The sequence below is a fragment of the Pantherophis guttatus genome, chromosome 2 (genome assembly GCF_059756535.1).
Source record: "Pantherophis guttatus breed Tessera chromosome 2, ASM5975653v1, whole genome shotgun sequence".
Classification (NCBI taxonomy): Eukaryota; Metazoa; Chordata; class Lepidosauria; order Squamata; family Colubridae; genus Pantherophis; species Pantherophis guttatus.
The window spans coordinates 110,288,038-110,309,582 of NC_142064.1; the positions used below are offsets into that span (position 1 = coordinate 110,288,038).

At 38.4% G+C, this 21,545-nt stretch overlaps 1 protein-coding gene across 18 annotated transcripts in view; it reads right to left on the bottom strand.

Moving 5' to 3' along the window:
- Positions 1 to 21,545, bottom strand: part of DNM2 (dynamin 2) — a 218,497-nt gene that overhangs the window by 34,551 nt on the left and 162,401 nt on the right. The gene's annotated exons all lie outside the window — the stretch shown is intronic.

The following is a 21,545-nucleotide window of genomic DNA, read 5'->3' on the forward strand; positions in this document are numbered from 1 at the left end:
ATGGAACGACAGCCTTGGCGGCTGTCCCGAAACTGCGGCAACTGGGAACAACGATTGTGCTGGAGGAGAGGAGGAGAAGCGGAGAAGAACAGGGAGCTTGTATGCCAGGTGAGTTTAACAATTGCCCAGGTGGGAGCTGCCCTCAGATGTGGATTGCAACAAGTGAGCCCCTGTTTTAATAGCGGCTAACAACTACAGGGGCTAAAAGACAAAGGACCTGTTTGATAGAAAGCACTTATTATGACTGTGTGGAAATGGCTTAGTTACAATTTTTTAAACTATTTTTATTTATTTATTTTCCTGTGGATAAATGAGGCTAGACTGATTTTGTGGCGTGAGACTGGATTATATCTGGGAGAGAGGAAGGAGAAGAAGAAACAACTATGTTTTAAAAGTAAAGACAAAAGACAAACGGTGATGGATAAAATGGCTGCTAGCTCTGAAGGGAAAGTATGAATCCCAGATTATTTGTTAATTGAAAAGAGAAACTATGTTGCTTGTTACTTGTATTGAATTGATACTGAGAAAAGACTTAGAGACCTTGGTTTCTGATACATAATCTGTTCATTGGAGGATTTATGAAAGATTTGAAAGAAGAAATTAAATGGAATAATGGAAACTGAACTAAATAAAAGTGATTATAAGAGAAAGGTGTGGCAACAAAAGGAAGACATGATGATACCATATATGGAATAGTTCCAGAATTAACTTTGCAGAATTTATAACTTTGATGACATTGAAAGGGAAAAGAAATACATTTGGACAGATTGGAGAAAAAAAATAATGGAATAAATCAAATAACAAGATAACAAAATATCACATTTTGATTCAAATGGATGTAATGGTTATTGGGTGAATGATTAATGTTAGGAGATACTTTTCTTTCTTCTCCATGCTTTCTTTTTATTTCTTATCTTTCTTTTTTCTCTTTGTTTTATTCTTTTCTCATTTGCTTTTTTTTCCTTCCCTCTCTATTTTTTTTCTTTTTTTTCTCTAATATAATTTTTAATTCTTTTTTTTATTTTTAAACTCCCTTTCCCCTTTTTACTGATGTCTCTATTACGTCCTTATTTTTTTTATTGTAATTACTATTATTATTATTTTTCTTGTTATTACTATCACCACCTTGTTTTAATATATATATAAATACACAAATAATTTGATTAAGAAATAAGAGCACAAATGATTTAAGAAAAATATGATCTCTGGAGGCTTTAACTTTTTCTTAAACTTTGAATTTTCCGTAGATTCAACAATTTAGAAGAAAAGGTTTTTTAAGACATTGGAAGATATTTGTTAAAATATATTTTTATTTTAAATTAGAAATATGGAGGAGAATAAATGGAAAAACAATATGGGTAATTTATTGTGAAGTAATTTGAAGCTAACAGATTGAATAAGAGAAGTTGGAAGGGAGGAAAATGCAAGTGAGATAATAATTAAAACAAAATGTTATCAATCAATTAAATATGTGAAACTAGGAGTAATGTGAAATATGATTTTGGAAATTAGCTAAAGTAGAGTTTTGCTCCAGGTTAATAAATATGGTAGGAGTGGATGAAGGTATTATATTAGAAAACAGTTGAAACAAAGCTTGGAATTAGTTAAAAATTAAAATAAGAGTTAGGAGTGGAGGAAAGCATGAGCTGGAAAACAGTTAAAGCAACGCTGTGGACCAGCCAATAAACAAGAGTTAGGAGTTGACTTCTGCTTGGCACCGCAGGCGTCGTGGACGGTCTCTTTAGACCGCCAGCCCCGCGATCTCGTAAAAGCCGCTTTGACAGTGCTAATCGGCTGTCTGGCGGCTGAAAAACCTCTCCATCGGGAGAAGAAGGAGAGGAGAGCTGGTGGCTGCGAGTAGAGCTCCCCGAAAGTCCTCTGGAATAATTCCAGAGGCTTGGAGGGTGAGAGCTCCCCAACCAGCCCACCAAGAAGCTCCGGATCCGAGGCAACTCTGTTTAAACAGAGCCAGACACCGCGACCATCCTGCTGTCAAAAGTGAGTTTGATTGATTACAAGCGCAGGCAGAGCGGAAACAGGAGAACAAGCCTTAAAGTAGCAGAGCTTAACTACGGAGTTACTTTGTTTCAAATGAATTTCTTTGAGCTGGAGGCTGAAGATGGTGTCTTTGTTATGGTTTTGAAAGTGAAAGTCAGAAACGAAAGTGCTTATTGAGAACTTTTAAAGCTGCTGGGAAGTGAGAACTTGTGGAGAAAAGACTATTTTGCCTGATAAATTAGAGACTATAAATTACAAGCACTTTAAAGTTGTTCAAGGGACTTTGTGGCTTTGAAAAAAAAAAAGATCTTTTTAAAAGGAAAAAAAAAGATGGCTTCTAAACAAGTTAAGCAGGAGTTGTTAAAGGAGGGGGAGGTTCCCCAGTTGTGTCAGTGGTAACACAGAAAGCACAACTTCCGGCTGATTCACAGAGTCAGGAGGCTGCTCTCAATGATTTTAAAGAGTTTATGAAAGAAGCCATGAATAATCAAGCAACAGCAATGAAAGATGCTATGAATAATCAAGCCACAACAATGAATAATTTAACAGTACTTGTGGAAGGGAAATTAAAGAAAGTTGAGGATATAAAATCAATTAAAGAAGTGGTTGCAAAAAACCACAATCAAATAAGAGATGATATTGTTTACGCAGTATCAGGATTATCAAAACTTGTTATTCATTTGGATGAGAAAGTGGAAGAAATTAATGAAGCCAATTTAAATTTGGAAAGCAAAATGGGAGATGTCATGACTAAAACAGAGAAAGTGGATGATGAATTGGTAATGTTACAATACAGGTCCATGGAATTTGCTTTGAGATTGAGAGGCCTGAAAAAAAACAGCAAAGAAAACTTAAAGGATATTTGTGCTGATGCTATTGCAGAGATAATTAAAGAAAGACCAGAAGATGTGGCAAGCCAAATTGATAAAATCTACAGGGTTAACTCCTGGTTGGCAAGACAAAGACAGCTGCCAAGAGATGTGGTGATTTACTTTACAACCAGGAGGATTAGAAATGATATTTTACAAGCTTCCTACAAGGATAAGGTTCAGGTGGCTGGGCAAGAAGTGGTGGTTTTGAAAGAGATCCCTCCAAAGATGTTGAGAAGTAGAAAGGACGTTGGCTTTTTGGTAAATGAGCTGAGAAATCAACAAGTGGCATACAGATGGGATGTTCCAACTGGTCTAATAGTGACTTATAGTGGAGAAAGATACCGGCTAAACACAGTCTGGAAGGCAAAAGATTTCTATGTTAATGTTTTAAAAGCTGGATACCCACCCTCACCAGGGGAGAGCAGAAAGAAAATGGAGATGATACAACAAGAAAAAGATGGAAAGCAGATACAAACCTATGCTGAAGTTGCAGCTGGAGGAATCATCACGGAAGAAGATCTGGATCTTGGGGGCTTACCCCCAACTCTGGAACCACTTAAGAAGGGAGAACCGAAAGCACAACGACTGACCCGATCAACTTATAAACTTCAAGAACAACAGTTAAACATGCAACAATCTCAAGATTTATCTCAAGAAGTTCAGAAAACAGAAGCAGTGGGGGGGGGCCAGGCCAAAGAGTAAGGTGGAGGAGGATCTTCAGCTGATGCTCATGTGGCTTCGAAAAGCTAAAGATGGCAACTAAATTTCTATCTTGGAATGTTAATGGCTTAAATTCACCACAAAAAAGGAAGTAAGTATTTCATTACTTGAAACAATTTAACAATGATGTTATTTGCCTGCAAGAAACACATATTAGGTTATTAGACCAAAAATATTTGATAAATTCAAGATTAGGTATACACTTTGTGGCATCAGCGCCAGAGAAAAAAAATGGGTTAGTTATATATGTAAAGAAAGGATTATCAGCTAATTTAATCGAGGCAGATGATCAAGGAAGATATATCGCAATTGAATTATTAACACAGACTGGAAAAATGCTTTTAATTGGAATATATGCCCCTAATCAGCAACAAGACAAATTTTATAAATTTTTACACACTAAAATAATACAATGGGATTATAAATCTTTTATATTAATGGGTGACTGGAATGGAGTAATAGACACACAGAAAGATAAAAAAAGTTTATCAAAGACTTCAACATGTGCAAAATTACCTAAATCTTTTTTTGATATGATGGAAGATATAGAACTGAGAGATATTTGGAGAGAACGCAATATGGAGGAAAGAGATTTCACCTTCTTTTCTGATAGACATCAATCCTTCTCCAGGATTGATTTTATACTAACCACAAATGATTTTATTTCTAGGGTGAAGAAGACGAAGATATGTCCAAGAATTTTAATTGATCATAGTCCGGTTTGGGTGGAATTTGAACAGGAGAGGAGAGAAAGGAGGTCTTGGAGGTTAAATGAAAATTTATTTAGATATGAAGAAAATGTGAAAGAGCTTAAAAAACAAATGAAATAATTTTTTGCTATTAATATGAACAAGGGTACCTCTATGGAAATGGTTTGGGGTGCTAGTAAGGCTTATATGAGGGGTACGTTAATACATATGAATAATAAACATAGACTAAAACAACAAAAGAAGCGGAAAGAGATAGAGGAAGAAATAAAAAAGAAAGAACAATTACTTGTACTTAATCCAGGAGATAAGAAGGTAAAAGAAACAATAAATATATTACGAGGGCAATTTAATATGTTAATGGCTGATCAGGTGGCAACTAGTTTACAATATGCTAAACATAATACATTTTGTAATGCCAATAAACCAGGTAGGTGGTTGGCCTACATGCTGAGGAAAAAACAGAAATCACGAGTCATTGGTAAGATAGAATATAGAGGTAAGGAAGTTTACCAACAGAATATGATTAAAAAGGCTTTTTTAGAATTTTATACAAAGTTATATGCTACTGACTCATTACAAGGTATAGATATAGATAAATACTTAAAGGAAGGGAATATTCTGGAATTAACGTTGGAACAGAGGGAAGGATTGAATCAACCAATAACTTCTGAGGAGATCATTGTTGCAATTAAGCAGTTAAAAACAGGGAAAGCTCCGGGAACAGATGGATTAACAGCTGTTTATTATAAGAATTTACAGTTTGAAATGGTAGAACCGCTTAGAGCTTTATTTTGTAAAATTCAATTAGGGGGAGGAGTTCCACCCTCTTGGAGAACAGCTTTTGTTTCATTGATTCCAAAGGAAGATCAAAACTGTACCAAACCTGAAAATTTTAGACCAATTTCACTTTTGAACACTGATTATAAAATTTTTGCTAAGATGTTAGCGAATAGATTAATGCCAGTTATGCAACAAACAATTCATAATGATCAATCAGGTTTTATAAAAGGGAGGCAAATGAAATATAATGTTAGACAAATTATTATTATATTAATATTATCTTACTGGAATATTTGGAAAAAAATAACCAGGTCCTTGCAGCGTTCATATTTTTGGATGCAGAGAAAGCATTTGATCAACTGAACTGGCCATTTTTGTTTAAGATAATAGAAAAAATGCATTTTGGGGAGTATTTTATACATTCAATTAGAGCAATATATCAGGAACAAACAGCACAAACAATAGTTAATGGAGGTCTAACAGAAGTCTTTAAAATTGAGAAAGGTACAAGGCAGGGTTGTCCCTTGTCACCATTGTTGTTTATCTTAACTTTAGAAGTTTTGTTGAATAAGTTACATGAATCTGATAAAATAAAAGGAATAGTAATCAGACAGCAGGAATATAGATTAAGAGCGTTTGCAGATGACCTGGTTGTTACTTTATCTCAACCTATAGAAGTGGTTCCATACATGTTGGATATAATAGGTCAATACTGTAAGGTATCTGGATTTAAAGTAAATCAACATAAGACAAAGATGATAATTAAAAATATGTCCATATCTCAAAGAGAAGACTTAGGGAGAATAACGGGGTTTGAAATAGTCAAAAAGGTTAAGTATTTAGGAGTATATATTGCAGCCTCAAACACGAAATTGTTTAAAAACAATTATGAATTTCTTTGGCAAAAAGTACAGAAAGAAATGGAAAATTGGAAAAAGATACAACTATCATTACTGGGAAGGATAGCAGCAATAAAAATGAATGTTTTACCTAGGTTCTTATTTTTGTTTCAAATGATACCAGTGCTTAAGAAAGACAGAAATTTGTTGGAATGGCAGAAAGGGGTTAATACTTTTATCTGGGGTGGGAAGAAACCAAGAGTGAAACTGAAAATTATACAGGATGTACGAGAGAGGAGGTCTTAAAATGCCTAACTTAAGATTGTACAATGAAGCAGCTGTTTTATCACAAATTAGCGACTGGTTTAACTTAACTGAAGAAAGAATGTTAAACATAGAAGGTTATGACTTGTTATATGGATGGCATGCTTATCTGTTATATGAAAAAAAGTGGATAAAGTGTTTAAGGGTCATATACTTAGAAATGCGTTGTTGAGAGTTTGGAAAAAGTATCAATATAAGTTAAACTATAAGATACCCATATGGGCAAATCCTAGACATGCAATAGAAAATATAAGTATAGAGCAAAAAACAGAGGTGATTACTTATAAAGAGCTTCTTCTTTTGGAAAGGGGTAAGATGGATTGTACAGTATTAGACACTAAATTGATTCTGAACTTAATATCAGCAGCAAGGCTGTTGGTAGCGCAATACTGGAAGAAGGACTTTTTGCCTACTATTGAAGAGTGGACACTGAAAGTAACGAACTTAGCAGAAATGGCGAAAATCTCTGCGTATTTGAAGGCCTATACACAAGACAGATACGTATCGGAATGGAGAAGATGGATGGATTATATTCAAAATAAGTATCAGACAAGAAAATATCAAATAGCTTATGAATGAACGTTAAGTATTAGAAGTATTATGTTATCTATAGTGGAGTTAAGGTTTCAGGGGAGGATTTAGTAGTCTGAGGATAGATAGGTTAATTTAGCTTATGATTGTTAATTGAAATACCCTGTATTTTGCTCTGGGAAGTCGGGGGGGAGGGAAAGGATGGGGGGATTGGGGGGGGAATTCCCTTTTTTTTTTTTGTAAAACTTTTCAATAAAAAAAAAAACAAGAGTTAGGAGTGGAGGAAAGCATACGCTGGGTAACAGTTTATATGAACTGTGAACCAGTTAAAAATAAAAAGGTAGGAGTGGAGGAGACTATACCTGGGGATCAGTTGAAATATAATTGTGAACCAGTTAAAAATAGGAGTAGGAGCGGGGGAAAATATGCACTAGAAGACAGTTAAAGTAAAGCTGCGAACCAATTAATATATAGATTAGGAGTGGAGGAAAGCATATACTGGGTAACAGCTAAAGCTAAACTGTGAACTAGCCAAAAAATATAAAGTTAGGAGTGGAGGAGACTATACCTGGGGAATAATTGAAATATAATTGTGAACCAGTTAAAAATAAAGGTGGGAGCGGAGGAAAGCACTGCTGGAAAGCAACTATTTAAGTTGCAAACCAGTTATAAAATAAATATAGTAGGAGTAAAGGAGAAAGGTTGGTGTGTAGTTAAAATCATACTGTGAACCACCCAAAATAATTTAAGGTCAGGAGTGGAGGCAAGCCTTGCTGGAAAGCAGCAGATCAAGATGTGAACCAGCTAAAAAATAAAATTAGGAGGAAGTGGAAGAAACTTCACAGGAGAATAATAAGTGGAAGAAACTTTACAGGAGAATAATAATATAACTGTGAACCAGTTAAATAATCAGACTGGAGTTATATAAACTACTAAGAGAAAAGGGAAATAAATTTTTGATAAGATTTGGATATTAGTTGTGATCAAGAAGAGGTGAAATATAGATTTGGTGTAATCAAATCTAAAATTAAAATTGAGAAATGTATATGAAATATTGATTGTTAAAATGATAGAGATTTAGAATGGTGTTTATAGTCTAGAATGTTGGGCGAAATAATTGAATGATAAATGTTTAGAATAAGATTTTTTTCTTTCTTTTTTTTAAAAAAGATGTAATTGGATAAAAATGGGAACAAAATTGATTGTGGGAATCTTAATAATTGTACTTATTATATGACGGAACAAGCACCTGCTCTAAAAAGATGTATTTTATGTTTTGTGTTTCGAAAAATAAAAAAAAATTGGGGGGGGGATTTCCGCTACCGGTTCTCCAAAACTGGTCAGAACCTGCTGAAACCCACCTCTGTGTGTGTGTGTGTGTGTGTGTGTGTGTGTGTGTGTGTGTGAATAACAGCCCAGGATAGCTTCAGCCACAAACAACAGCTGCTGTTATTTTCGCTGAGAGCTTCTAAGCTACACAGCATTCTTTAATAAATACTAACAATAACAAACCATAATATACAGGATTAAATATGAGTTTCGCAATCGTTCCTGCTTCTTGGTTTGGGGCAGAGGAAACACTATTTACTACATTTTCATTTCCAAAAGAATCCGAGGTCTCTCCAGGCCCATTTAGTTTCTTATCAGAGTCCCAAATCTTTTTTTTTTTTAAATCTTACTTCGGGTTGAAATAATAAGATCAGCTTTCAAGGAAAGAAAAGAAGAAAAAAGAAGAAGTTTTTGTGGTGGGTGACCTCGATGGAGAAGACAGGATAATTTTTCCAGGAAGGAGGAAGTGTGGCTGGGGGGGGTTGTGGTGGTCATGTGACGGAGTGATGTCGAGTTGGCCATGCCCACCCAGGTTTTGTGGTTCTTTGTGTTTTCTTTTCTGTGGGAAATGGGTCCAAATGGCTCTTTGAGTGTTTAAGCTTGCTGACCCCTGGACTAGAGGCTTGCAGGAACTGCATATGTCTAGTACCTAATGAAGAGAAGAACTAGGGTCGACATATTAGCAGTCTTTCAATATTTGAAGCGTTGTCACAAGTAAGGGGAGGTCAATCTATTGTCCAAAGTATGTGAGGACAAGACAAAAAGTGGATGGAAACTTATCAAGGAGACCTCTAAGATCTCTTCCAACTGTTTTATTCTGTATTCTGTAAGAATATATGTCAACCCTGAAGCTGACCTGACCGGAGCCATCTTGGAGCTTCAGTGTTGCCTCAGAGTTTTGCTTGCTATGGGACTATTACTTGGAACCCTGACAATATCCTTTTTTGAAGTTAGCTGTTATATGTTTCTTTTTTTTAAAAAAAAGTGCTGCAAAGCAGTTCTAAAGAATGAATGAGCCAATCATCACCCAAGATGCTTATTCCAGGGTTTTTAAAAATAAGGCTCCTAATATATAATAAGAATTACCCACTCCCCACCCCAAGGAATAACCTGTACATGCTTATGTATATTTAAAAAGAATACAATTTCTCACAACCAATTGGGCAACTGAACAGCAAAATGATCAAAAGCTAATCCTTTGCAGTAGCTAGCAGGCAGCTATAACAGCCAATAATCTTGAAAACAGACAATTTAGTCAGCTTCATTAAAGCCTACAACTTCACGAAACACAAAAAAGTTTAGTTTTCATGCCCTGCTATAGGAAAAAAAAAACATCTTTCAACATTGTACCTTCTGATTACTGATAAAAAATGAGTCCTAATCAACTCCTGCCCCCCAAACAAACAAAATCCCAATACCCTTTCAACTAAATTATGCAAGAGAAACCTGGGCTCAACTTCAGATATCCAAATTTATACTGACCATTCTTACTGTTGTCAGTAATTTTAGAGTAGAAAAAGAAAAAAGAAAGTCAAAGTTTAGTACAACCTAGCTTAAATACAGATTTTTTTTCTACCAAATTAGTACAACCACACAGATTAGTAATGACTTGAAAAGGAGCAATCAGTACTGAGGAATTTGTTCACATGTTTGAGTACAGTCATGCCAAACCTAATGGCTATAGATGAATTTGTTAAATTATAACCATTACAAATGTTGTAGGCAAGAATTCTGAGTAACCATAGAAAGGGATCAAGAGTATTGGATCTTCATCTTTCCAAAGCTGCTCAGTTTACTGCCAACATAAACTTCCAGGTATTTTACATAACTGTACAAATGCTCATATGCAAGGATGGTGCACTGGAGGGCATGGGCTGTTGCAAACTCAGCTTTAATTCAATTTGCTCAACAGAACAATGAAAAAGTGCTGAAAATTTCAAGACACTAAACAGAAAGCATATCTGTTTAAATGTTCTTCCTTTTTAAATTTAAAAAAGAATCAGAAACAGGAATCATTTACATTTTAAAATCTAATGGAGGTTTAAAAGAATACAGCCAGAAAAACAGACTGAAGATAGCAAAGGAGAGAAATGCTTGTGTGGAAGAAGAAACAGATTCAGATCTTTGGGCAGCAAATTAGTGAGAACAGCCAAAGATCACCAATTGCAAGAAAACAATTTCTGCTGTTAATCTTGGGGAGGAAAAGGGGACATTTGCCTTAATATCCTGTTTCCCTGAAAAGAAGACCTGCCCCGAAAATAAGTCGTAGCCTGATTTTTTGGGGGTGGGCCTAATATAAGCCCTACACCAAAAATAAGCCCTATTGAAGGGGTTAAGCAAGACCAGCACAGGAGGCAGCCCTTCCCTTCTCCGATCACCTCAAGGTTGCTTGGCCCCTTAATCATGGCCCACAGATCAACTGAGCCAGCGAGGGCTAGTTCTGCCTCTCTGGGTGCCTGGAGATGTTTCCAGTGCACTCATGCTAGCCCCAGCCCTGCCCACCGCGCCAGGTAACCTCGCAGTTGAGAGCCCCTCTCTTCTGCAGCTCACTTTGTGGCTCTGGAGCAGGCAGCAACCACGGTTTGTGCTCCGCCAGGCCTGGAACTTGGATGTTGGTCAGGCTGCTGCTACGATGAGGCAGAAAGCCATGTGGCCCATCGGAATCGCCCCCCCTCCCCGCTGCTTCTACCCGGCTGCTGCTGTTTGAGAAAGCAGCAGCAGTCTGACCAACACCCAAGCTCCAGGCCTGACGGAGCACAAACTGTGGTTGCCGCCTGCTCCAGAGCCACAAAGTGAGCTGCGGAAGAGAGGGGCCCTCAGCTGCGAGATTACCTGGCACCGTGGGCAGTGCTGGGACTAGCAAGAGTGTGCTGGAAACATCTCCAGGCGCCTGGAGAGACAGAACTCCCAGACTTCACTAGCTCAGCTGATCCGTGGGCCACGATTAAGGGACTGAGCAGCCATGAGGTGACTGTGCTCACCACCTCCTGCAGCTCAAAAAAATTAGGACACCCCCAAAAAGAAGCCCTAGCCGTTTTTTCAGGGGTCAAAAGAAAATAAGACCGGGTCTTATTTTCAAGGAAATATGGTAACAAAATTTGCCTTCATTCATTAATCACAAAAGCTAGCCATATTTTCAGATCCAGAAAACAGAAGGGATACAAATATAGGAAAAAATGGTTAGAAGGGTCAAGAGGAGTCTCCTAATGCTTTCTCATCATCAATACTATAACCAAACTTGCAAGAAGCTAGAAAAAGAGGTAAAGAAGGATTTTTCATAGGTTCATACGTCTTCTGATATTCAAGAAGCACATTATATAATATCAAACAGCCCAGCCAGTCAGATTTCCACCTTCCTCTTACTGCAGCATAATCCACATTCTCACAGCCAGCAAGAGAAGATAGGAATTGCATTGGAATTGGAGTTGTTTTCCAAAGTTTTGATAGATAGCAATCTTTTGAAAAATTAAAATTGAACATATGTTTAAATACCATGAAAGGAAAAATGTGCACAAAGGAGTAGAAATTATTCATCCTGAGAAAAACCTACTCTTTCAGGTATGAGCAATTTTGATTGGATTCCCTGCTTAATTGGCAGGCCCACCACAATTTCATACATTCAATAGGCAATCCTCTACTGATGTGGATTCAGACACACCTCCAATTTCTTGCAACACACTCCTAAGACTTCATACTGTATTTAAAAATTACTGTTCTATGATTCGCACAATTATCTGTAAAATATCATGAAAATGAAAGTGTCAGAACTCTCAGATTATACAAGCATAATACAGTGATTAGACTACCTGACCACTTACCTAAACCTCCAGAGAAAACTGGCCAAAGGCAAACTTCTTATATATTTTATACTAGATTAGATCCTATTCCACCAAATCTAATTATAAAACTGGGAAGAGGGGAGTAAAATAGCACTTTGAAGAACAGATCTCCCATACCTCAAATCTGAGCAGAATGAATGCATAAGCATTCAAAATGGATTAATTAGCCATATGTGTACCCCAGATTGTATTACCTCATTAAGAATCAGAATCTTTGCAAGAGCAACTATTGCAAAACAGAACTAGATAGGTGAAGTGCTCTGTCCCTAGTATTAAAAGGATATTCCCTCAAAGTTTCCGGCATTTCCATTTTCTCATGAAGCCACCAAATAAGCTCATTTGCTTTTTAGCTCTGAACCTAGCATCTATAATTTCTTCAGTGTCTTTTTAGTTGAAAGCACAATAACAGATTGTCTAAAAAAGCCAAGCCCACTCAACCAAATTTCTTTGAAGTAGTGCACTTAAAGGAAAAGCACGGAGAAACATTGATCTCACCAGACAAGGGAAAATAATACAGAGGAATAATAGTGCATATAAACCTTTCTCAGAGATTAGAGGAAGCAATACCAACCAATATGTTATGCATAAAATGTTACACATCAGAACTGAAGCTTTTATGTAATAAAATAGCCCCTGTGCCAAATACAGTGGTGCTTTAAAGTCTGTGAATCATTTTGAATTGTCAATATTTCTGCATAAATACGATCTAAAATGCATTCTTTGCACAGTCCAAAAACTAATTAAAAAGAACCCAATTAAACAAATGAATCAAAACAGCATGCTTATTCATTTATTTGCTGAGAAAAATGACCCAAACCTACATATTTATTTTTTCGCGAATGTATGTGACCCTTTAGGATTAACAAATAACAGAGTTGGAAGGGACCTTGGCTTGGAGATCTTTCAGCCCAACCCGCTACTCAAACAGATGATACCTATACCATTTCAGACAAATGGTTGTCCCATCTCTTCTTAAAAACCTCCAATGTTGGAGCACCCATAACTTCTGGGGGAAATCTTTCCACTGAATAACTGTTTTGTCAGGAAATTTCTCCTTAGTTCTACTTTGGGTCTCTCCTTAATTAGTTTCCATCCATTGCTTCTTATCCTGCCTTCAGGTGCTTTGGAGAATAGGCTGACTTCTTTGTGGCAGATATTGGAACACTGCTATCATGTTGCTAGACTAGACATAGCCAATTCCTATGTCAACCATTCTTCATATGTTTTAACCTTTTGTTTGTTTTTTTGGTAGCTTCGGAACATTTTCCTCAATGAATAAACAAACAGCAACCATACACATTAGAATTCAATATAATACAGACACAAGCGATGGAACAAACAAACAAGTGTCTTAGACTTTAAAAGAGTTGATTTCAACAAACTTAGAGAGAGCTTGGGAAGGATTTTATGGATGAAAAACTTAAAGGGGAAAATAATTCAACAAACTTGAGAAATTCTGAAAAATGTAATTATAAAAGTCCAGTCGACAACAATACCAGTGAAAAAGAAAAATAAGAAATCCAAGACGAAACCAAATGGTTGCACAAAGAACTCACAGATAAAATGAAAGACAAAAAAGATAAGTATAAAAAATGGAAACAAGGACACATAACTAAGGCAGAATATCAGCGTATAACCCAAATCTACAAAGATGAAGTAAGAAAAGCTAAGGCTCAGGATGAACTCAGACTTGCATCAAATGTCAAAAATAATTTAAAATGTTTCTTTCAATATATAAAAAACAAGAAAAAAATTAAAGAAACAATCACTCCACTAATGGAAGAAAATGGCAGAGGTGACAGGAGTAGAGAAAGCAGAGCTATTTAATTCTTTCTTTGCATTTGCTTCACACAAAAAGAAACTATAGCCCAACCTACCAAAAACAGAACTGTAAAAAACAAACTAAGAATTCAAATTAAAATAGGCAAGAAAATAGTAAGAGAACACCTATCCACTTTAGATGATTTCAAATCTCAAGGATCTGATGGATTACAACCCAGAGTTCTGAAGGAACTGGCAAACATGATCTTGGAACCATTGAACCATATATTTCAAAAGATCCTGGGCACCGGGGTACTACCAGAGGAACTGGAAAAGAGCTGATGTGGTTCCCATCTTTTTTTTTTTTTTAAAGGGGGGGGGGACAGATCCAGGAACTATAGATGAATCAGCCTGACATCAATACCCAGGAAGATCATGAAGAAGATAATTAAGCAACAGATATGTGAACACGTAGAAGCAAGCAAAGTTATAACCTAAAGCCAACATGGGTTTGTCAAAAACAGATGATGTCAAACAACTCTTATTTCATTCCTTGACAAAGTGATTAGATTAATGGACCAGCAAAATGTGTACATTTTGCATATTTGGAGCTCAGTAAAGCTTTTGACAAAGTAGACCACGACCTAGTTTTTGCTAAACTAGAAAAAGGTGGGATAGACAGCATCATCCCCAGATGAATTTGTAACTGGCTGACAAATAGCACTCAGTGTGTAGCCCTTAATAAAACTACATCTACATGGAGGGAAGTAAGCAGTGGGGTTCTATCTAACAAAATGAAATTCAATGTAGAGAAAAATGAGGTTTTACACTTAGGCAAGAAACTACAATAAAAATTATTTATTAAAAACAAAAAGAGCTGTTGTCCTGTCACGGCGGTGGAGATGGCCAGAGCCTTAGTGTGGGAGGGAAGCACCCCTGTACTTGCCTTTGCATTGCAACAGAATTCCACCTTCGCTGTGGTACATTTGCTGTTGCTGCCAGCAAAAAAGGCTGGGAGAGAATGGCAGGGCCAAATCTTGTGGGGTGGGGGCCATCCCCCAAGCCTGGCCTTTCTTCTCCCTCTCGATGGGGCCAAGAGAAAGACAGGGGCGGCGTGGGAAAGTGCTCCCCTCCCCTGGCTGAGCACCAAACACAAAAGCCGCCCTCCCCGTAGAAGCGCCCCCATTGGAGAGTCGGGTGGTGGAAAGGCTTGGCCCAGCTCTCGCAGCGGGACACTGTTTGGCACCTCAAGAAATGAGCTGCCGCCGGCTTCCGGTTTGGCTTCCGTTGCTGTCAGACGGTCTTTTGAGACCGCCAGCCCAGTTGCCCGTAAAGAGCCGCCTTTACAGCTGAAAGGCGGCTTGAAAAACTCCATTTCCTAAAGGAAATGTGAGACAGAGCCAGCGAGGGCAGGTAGAGCCCTCTGCGAAGTCCCCAGAGTTCTTTTTTACTCTTGGGGACGAAGCAGGTTGTGGCTCCCTATTTCCACTCGCCGCTGCTCCGGGCTTCAGGAGAACTCTGCGTTTTGCAGAGCCAGGCGATGGGACCGGACCAATTAATGAAATTAACAGATCATCTGAACAAGCAGGATGAAATACAGATCTGGGATCCTAAACTGCAAGTATTTCTAACCCCAAGACTGATTTTAAAAGTAAAGAAGAATGAAAGGAGGAAAAAAGAGAGTTTAAAATGGCGACTGGCCGAGGCTTGAGAAAAGCTGATAGTGAAAGTCCTTCCGTTTGAATAGTTTATTACGTTACAAAGTATCTAACAAAAGTGCTGGTTAGAAGTGAAGAGAAAAATTCTTATTTCATGCCTCTTCCTTCTTAGAGATTTGTTATTGATATTGTTTGGAGAGAAGTCTTTTTCTTTAAAAGGGAAAAAAAATCTGTTTGTGTGGCAGGATGGCGCTAAAACTGACAAAGCCAGATAACCAAGCTGTGGGGGGGGGGCTCCCCCATTTATAAATCACATGAACAGGTTGTGAGCTTGCAGATGCAGAAGAATGGCTTCACAGACCTAAAGGAATTTGTATTGGAGGAGATGGCAAGACATGATAAGATTGTGAATCAGAACCTTGAAAATTTTAGACAGGAAATTAAAGAGTTGGTTCAACAAAAGTATGATATTCTGAAGCAACATATGAACAGTTTCTTAGAAGTAATTATGAAGATGGATGAAGTTATAAATTCAAAAATAGAGTCTAAAATGAAGGAAGTTGATGATAAGATTTATAATTTGGATAATAAAATACAAAGAATTGAAAATGATTACTAATGATTCAAGAAAAAAGCTCAGAAGTAGAGTTTAAAAAAATAAAGGAAGCTGACTACAAGACTCACAATGTAGATAATATAAAACAAAGGATTGAAAATGAAGCCACAATAATGCAATTCAGATTCATGGAATTTGCGGTTAGAATTAGGGGAATACAGGAAAATAAAAGAGAAGATTTGAGAAAGGTGTCTGCTGAAGTTCTGGCTGGGATTTTAAAGGTTAGTTCTGAAGAGGTATCCTGCAAGATTGACAAGGCCTACAGAGTTAATTCTTGGGTGGCGAAGCAAAGGCAGTTGCCTAGAGATGTGGTGATTTACTTTACTGATAAAGAAATAAGAAATGACATTGTGCAAAAGTCTTTTAACTCCACTCTTGAAATGCATGGAAGGAAGATTTGGATATTTAATGCCGCCCAAGATATTAAAAGATAGAAAGGATTTTGGATTTTTGGTGACTGAGCTAAAGAAACAAAACATCCCATTTAGGTGGGATGTTCCAGTTGGTATAATATTGAGATATCAAGGAGAAAGATATCAACTAAATACTGTTGAAAAAGCGGAAGAATTTTACTATAAGGTTCTTAAAATGGGTTCAACATCACCACGTATAACACACGAGGGGAATAAAGAAAAGCAAAATCAACAAGAGATTGAAATTCAGGCTAAGCAGATGGAGGTGGAGGTAATGGAAAAACAACAAGTTACAGAGGCCTTTGTGGACGAGCCGCTTTTGGATTCTCCTTCAGAGGTTATAGTTGGATTACCTATAAATACAAGAGAGGCGGCTTTGGATTCTAATGTGATGACTTATCAAGTTACAGACCAGCATGGAAATCAATCAGTTGATATACAACTCATAGAAAGGAAACTAGGATGGAGATCTAAACCACAAAAAGTTAAGAAAAGAAGAAGCAGGTCCTACAAAAATAAAAATTTTTAGACTAAACAACAGTGTAATGCCAGTTACTTAAGAGACGATTGAATACATGAAAATATAGTTGAGGCAAAGTATTGGTTTATATTATTTTGAGGAGAGTGACAGATCTCTGCAGTGCTGTACTTTTGGGATGTGGAAGATGGCCTTAAATTGAGTGGATTGGAACTTTCTATTTGTTGTGGCCCCGCCCTTTGAGCCTGTCCCATCGGAGGAAGAAAGCTCCGAGCATGAGGAAGAGGAGTCAGCCAGGCCTCCCTCTCCAGGCCCCTCCCCTCTGGCACTGTCTCAGGTGCCGGCCGAGGGAGAGGAGATTAGCAGGGAGATAGGTGGCTCGGATGAGAGCGGAGGAGAAACATCATTCCTGGACGCACGCCTCCGAAGGCGTGATAAACGATTGCAGCAGCTCAGGAGGCGTGCTAGGGATTAGAACTGAGTCACTGGACCACACCCCAGAGACTATATAATAGAGGGTGGTGGCCAGTGATCCCTGTGACGAACAAAACTAACCTTGGATAGTCACTAAAGCCTCGTCCGGAACTGCTGAGAGAAATATTATTCTGCTTGGACTTTTTGTACGCTAAGTATCTTATCTTTCTGTTTTGTGGAAATAAACGCACTTGGCAGACGGTGTGTAAATCGCTGCCAAGTTGGAGATAAGACCTGGGTGTGTGCCAAAGTGTTGTCTTAACCCTCGGCTGGCTGTGTTTGTGTGTGTGTGTGGACGGGGACAGATCACTATTTTGGACTCTTTGACAAATGGATTACGTTTATGCTGAGCTACAAGGCAAGAGAATTATGGGATTGGGGCATGCAGAAGATCTGGTTGTTACCCTAACACAGTGGTTGGAATTAATAATCTAGATGGAAGACATTACAGAAGACACTATATGGAATATAAATATAAAGTCACTCGGGTGGTTTTTTATATACGAAAACATTTATTATTGATGGGGGCAGATGGTAATTGAAGATACTGAACATGCTGTTGGAACTAGAATTTGATGTTACCCTAATATGGGTGATCGAATTAACAATCCAGATGAAAGACATTATAGAAGATACCATATGGATTACAAGCTTAAAGTCATTTGAGGATTTTATTTACATATGGAAATGTTTTTTTTTTTAGTGGTGTGGGCAGAAGAATAAAAATATTAAAAATATTATGTATGGTAGACCTGTAGGAAAATGGGTGGAGTTGGGTTAGTTTATTGATTGTTTAGTTTAGGAAAAGGGATGTTATGTTATATTAATATATGTAAAAGACCTGAATTAAGAGAGATATGTATGGGGGAGGAGGATATGGGTGGATTATGAGTTGAAATTGCCAAATTAGGATTTATTATACAATTTATAGCTGAATGTTATTTTGAAATGTATAGTATAGGGGGGATATAATAATATTGTTAGAAAGAAAGAGTCAGTATATGGGGGGTGGAGTAAAAGGATGGTAAAGTATTATATAATCTGTTATTAATCTGGGTTTTATTTTGGAGAAGCCATAAGGGGAGGGGAGGGGGAGGGGGGTTAGGGAGGAGGGGGGAAGAAAAGGGGGGGAAATTTTGTATTTGAAAAACTTTTTCAATTAAAAAAAAAAAAGAAAAAGAAATGAGCTGCCGCCTTTGAAACATGCCATGCCTTTGAGAAAGCCTGGGCAGCGATGGCTAGGCCCATGGGGAGGGGCAGTGGAGGTATCAGGGCTGCTTCCCCCCTCCTCGACAAGCCAGGCCTAGAGGAGCATGGAGAGTTGTAGGTTGAGCGCCGGAGGGTCAGAAGGCGCACTCTGAAGTCGCCCCAACACGCATTTCCAGTGCATGCTCCTCTGTCCCAAATGGCTTTGAGTGTGGGGTGGGGGAAAGGAACAGGGGGAAGGGTAGGGGGGCTTTCTAGGAGAAGCCTGGGGAAAGCCCAGCTGGCTTTCTTTTTGGTGTGGGGCGGGGGGAAGACCCAATACAAATCCAATTTCCCCCAATAAATGGGGAAAATAAAGTCCCGGTGGTCCAGAGTTCAAAAAGGGGGGTGGGCTCTGTTCATTGGAGGATCATAGAGGAATTCAGTCAAAATCTGAGTGGGAAGCTATTCAGAGACAGATCTGCCTGGGTCTCTAACCCTCCTCCTTAAGATTCCCCCCTTCCCGGCTTTCTTCCCTAGCTTCATTTTAAGGGGAGGGGGTAGCAAGGTGAGATAATAGTAGCTAAAAGGTTGCGAGGGGGGAGCAGATAAAGAACCCCCTCTGTGGTATCGACTGGCTCTTTGCGTCACCACCTGGTTCAGAGCATTTTCCATGGGGAAGTGAAGGACCTTGGTTGGAAGCAATGGGCATAAAACACAGCAGCTCCAGACCACACCAAATTCTCAGACTGGTAGCCCCCCCGGCCCCCCTCTCTCTCTCCGCTCCTCCAAGTCCAGAGGGGACTCTCCCCTGTGTTTCCTGGTTCATGTTTCTGAATCCTGTTTTTTTTCTGGGGGGGGGGGGAAAGAGAGACACTCCGCAAAATGTGTGCAAAATCTTGCACAGGTGCAAAATCCTGATTATTAAAGACGGGGATGGGGAAAAGATGCCATTCCTTTCCCAAGGATCCAGGGAAAGTGGAGTAAAAATAGGTGTAGGGTGTGTGTGTGTGTGTAAATAATAGTCCTGGATAGCTTCAGCCACAAATGCTTCTAAGCTACACAGCATTCTTTAATAAACACTAACACTAACAAACCATAATATACAGGATTAAATATGAGTTTTGCAATCATTTCTGCTTCTTGGTTTGGGGCAGAGGAAACACCACTTACTACATTTTCATTTCCAAAAGAATCTGAGGTCTCTCCAGACCCATTTAGTTTCTTATCAGAGTCCCAAATCTTTTTCTTTTTTAAATCGTACTTTGGGTTGAAATAAAAAGACCAGCTTTCAAGGAAAGAGACTTTTTGTGGTGGAGTGGCCTCGAAGGAGAAGACAGGATACTTTTGGAAGGAAGGAAGGAAGGAAGGAAAGAAGGAAGGAAGGAAGGAAGGAAGGAAGGAAGGAAGGAAGGAAGGAAGGAAGGAAGGAAGATGTGATGGCTCTCCAGAGGCTACTGAACTACACTCCCATCATTCCTGACTATTAGTTGTGCTGTTAAAGAAATCTAGTGCCACCAGGGAGAAGTCAAGCTGTGAAAGAGTGATTGAAATTTCTCACATTGAAACTAAATGGTGATAGGTCATAACAGAGGTGTGCATTCTCCCTGACGCAGTTTCTTGTTATGTGCCCTATGATTTAAATTTCAGATAAATGTATTCTCTGCTGTCCTTTTGTTAATTCAGCAAGGTATCCCAGGGCATTGCCAGGGTTGATGGGGATCCTGCAGAAGATGCCCCAGGAGCCAGTCTCATCTCTGTACCCATCAAGTATTCCATGTCCTGGTTTCTCTTCCCCACCTCCATTTGCTCTTCTACCACACTTTTCTTTCCTTTGATATAACAGGTAAAAGTTTTTGAACGTACCTGAGAGCTAAACTTCAGTTGTATTTGCAATCTTAATTTCTCCACTATTTGAGTGGAAAGAATAGAGAGAGAGAAAGACAGAAACAGAGAGAGAGAGAGAGAGAGAGAGAGAGAGAGAGAGAGAGAGAGAGAGAGAGAGAGAGACATAGAGAGAGAGAGAGGGAGAGAGGGAGAGAGGGAGAGAGGGAGAGAAAGAAAGAGATAGAGAGAGGGGGGGGAGGTGTGGCCGGGTGTGGCAAATAATTTAACAACCGATTCTCTGCCTTAATGACCGGCTGGGTAGGTATGGCTGTGGGGAGTGGACATGAGACTGGGTGGGAGTGAGTGATGTTGAGTTGACCACGCCCACCCAGGTTTTGTGGCTCTAGGTGTTTTGTTTTCTGTGGGAAATGGGTCCAAATGGCTCTTTGAGTGTTTAAGGTTGGTGACCCCTGGTATAGGGTTTTCTGCTTGAGCAGGGATTTGGACTAGAAGACCTCCAAGGTCTCTTCCAAATCTGTTATTCTACTCTCTTACTCTTTTTTTTACTCATTTATTTAATAAGGTTCTCTTTGTTTAGTTTTAGAATCTGTTGAAGAACAGATCATGTTTTAGGTCATATTTATGCAGAAATATTGACAATTTAAAATAGTTCAGAAACTTCATAACTCATATCTAAGCTAACCAATTAAATTTTCACAGCTAAATTTACATCTAAATTTTTTCTGGACAGCATTTGCCATATGCTTGTGAATCCATCGTCATTGTAAGTAAACCATATGCATTCATTAAATCTGAAATGTCATTATTCCAGAAGCAAGGGAGAAATAGAAACAATATTTCTGACCAGGACACCCACCTGGACCATTTGAAGCTGTTTCTTCAAATGGTAAATGAGCAGAGGATGACAGCCAAGCACGTGTAGAGAATGTTCAAGTCCCTTGTGACTACAAGATTGAGAGAATCAGATCTCCTTTTACAAAAAAGCCTCATGTGATGAATTTCCCAAAGATCAGCTAGATGATCTTACCGAGTTCATCAGTTTAAGCCTTAGGGTCCAATAACCACACACAGTTACTGTACTTGTTATTTTCTTCATCCATTTGCACTGCTCCTTAAGCCATTCCCTGTGCTTGCCTGAAGTTAGGACTTCAAAAAGCAACTGAATCATAT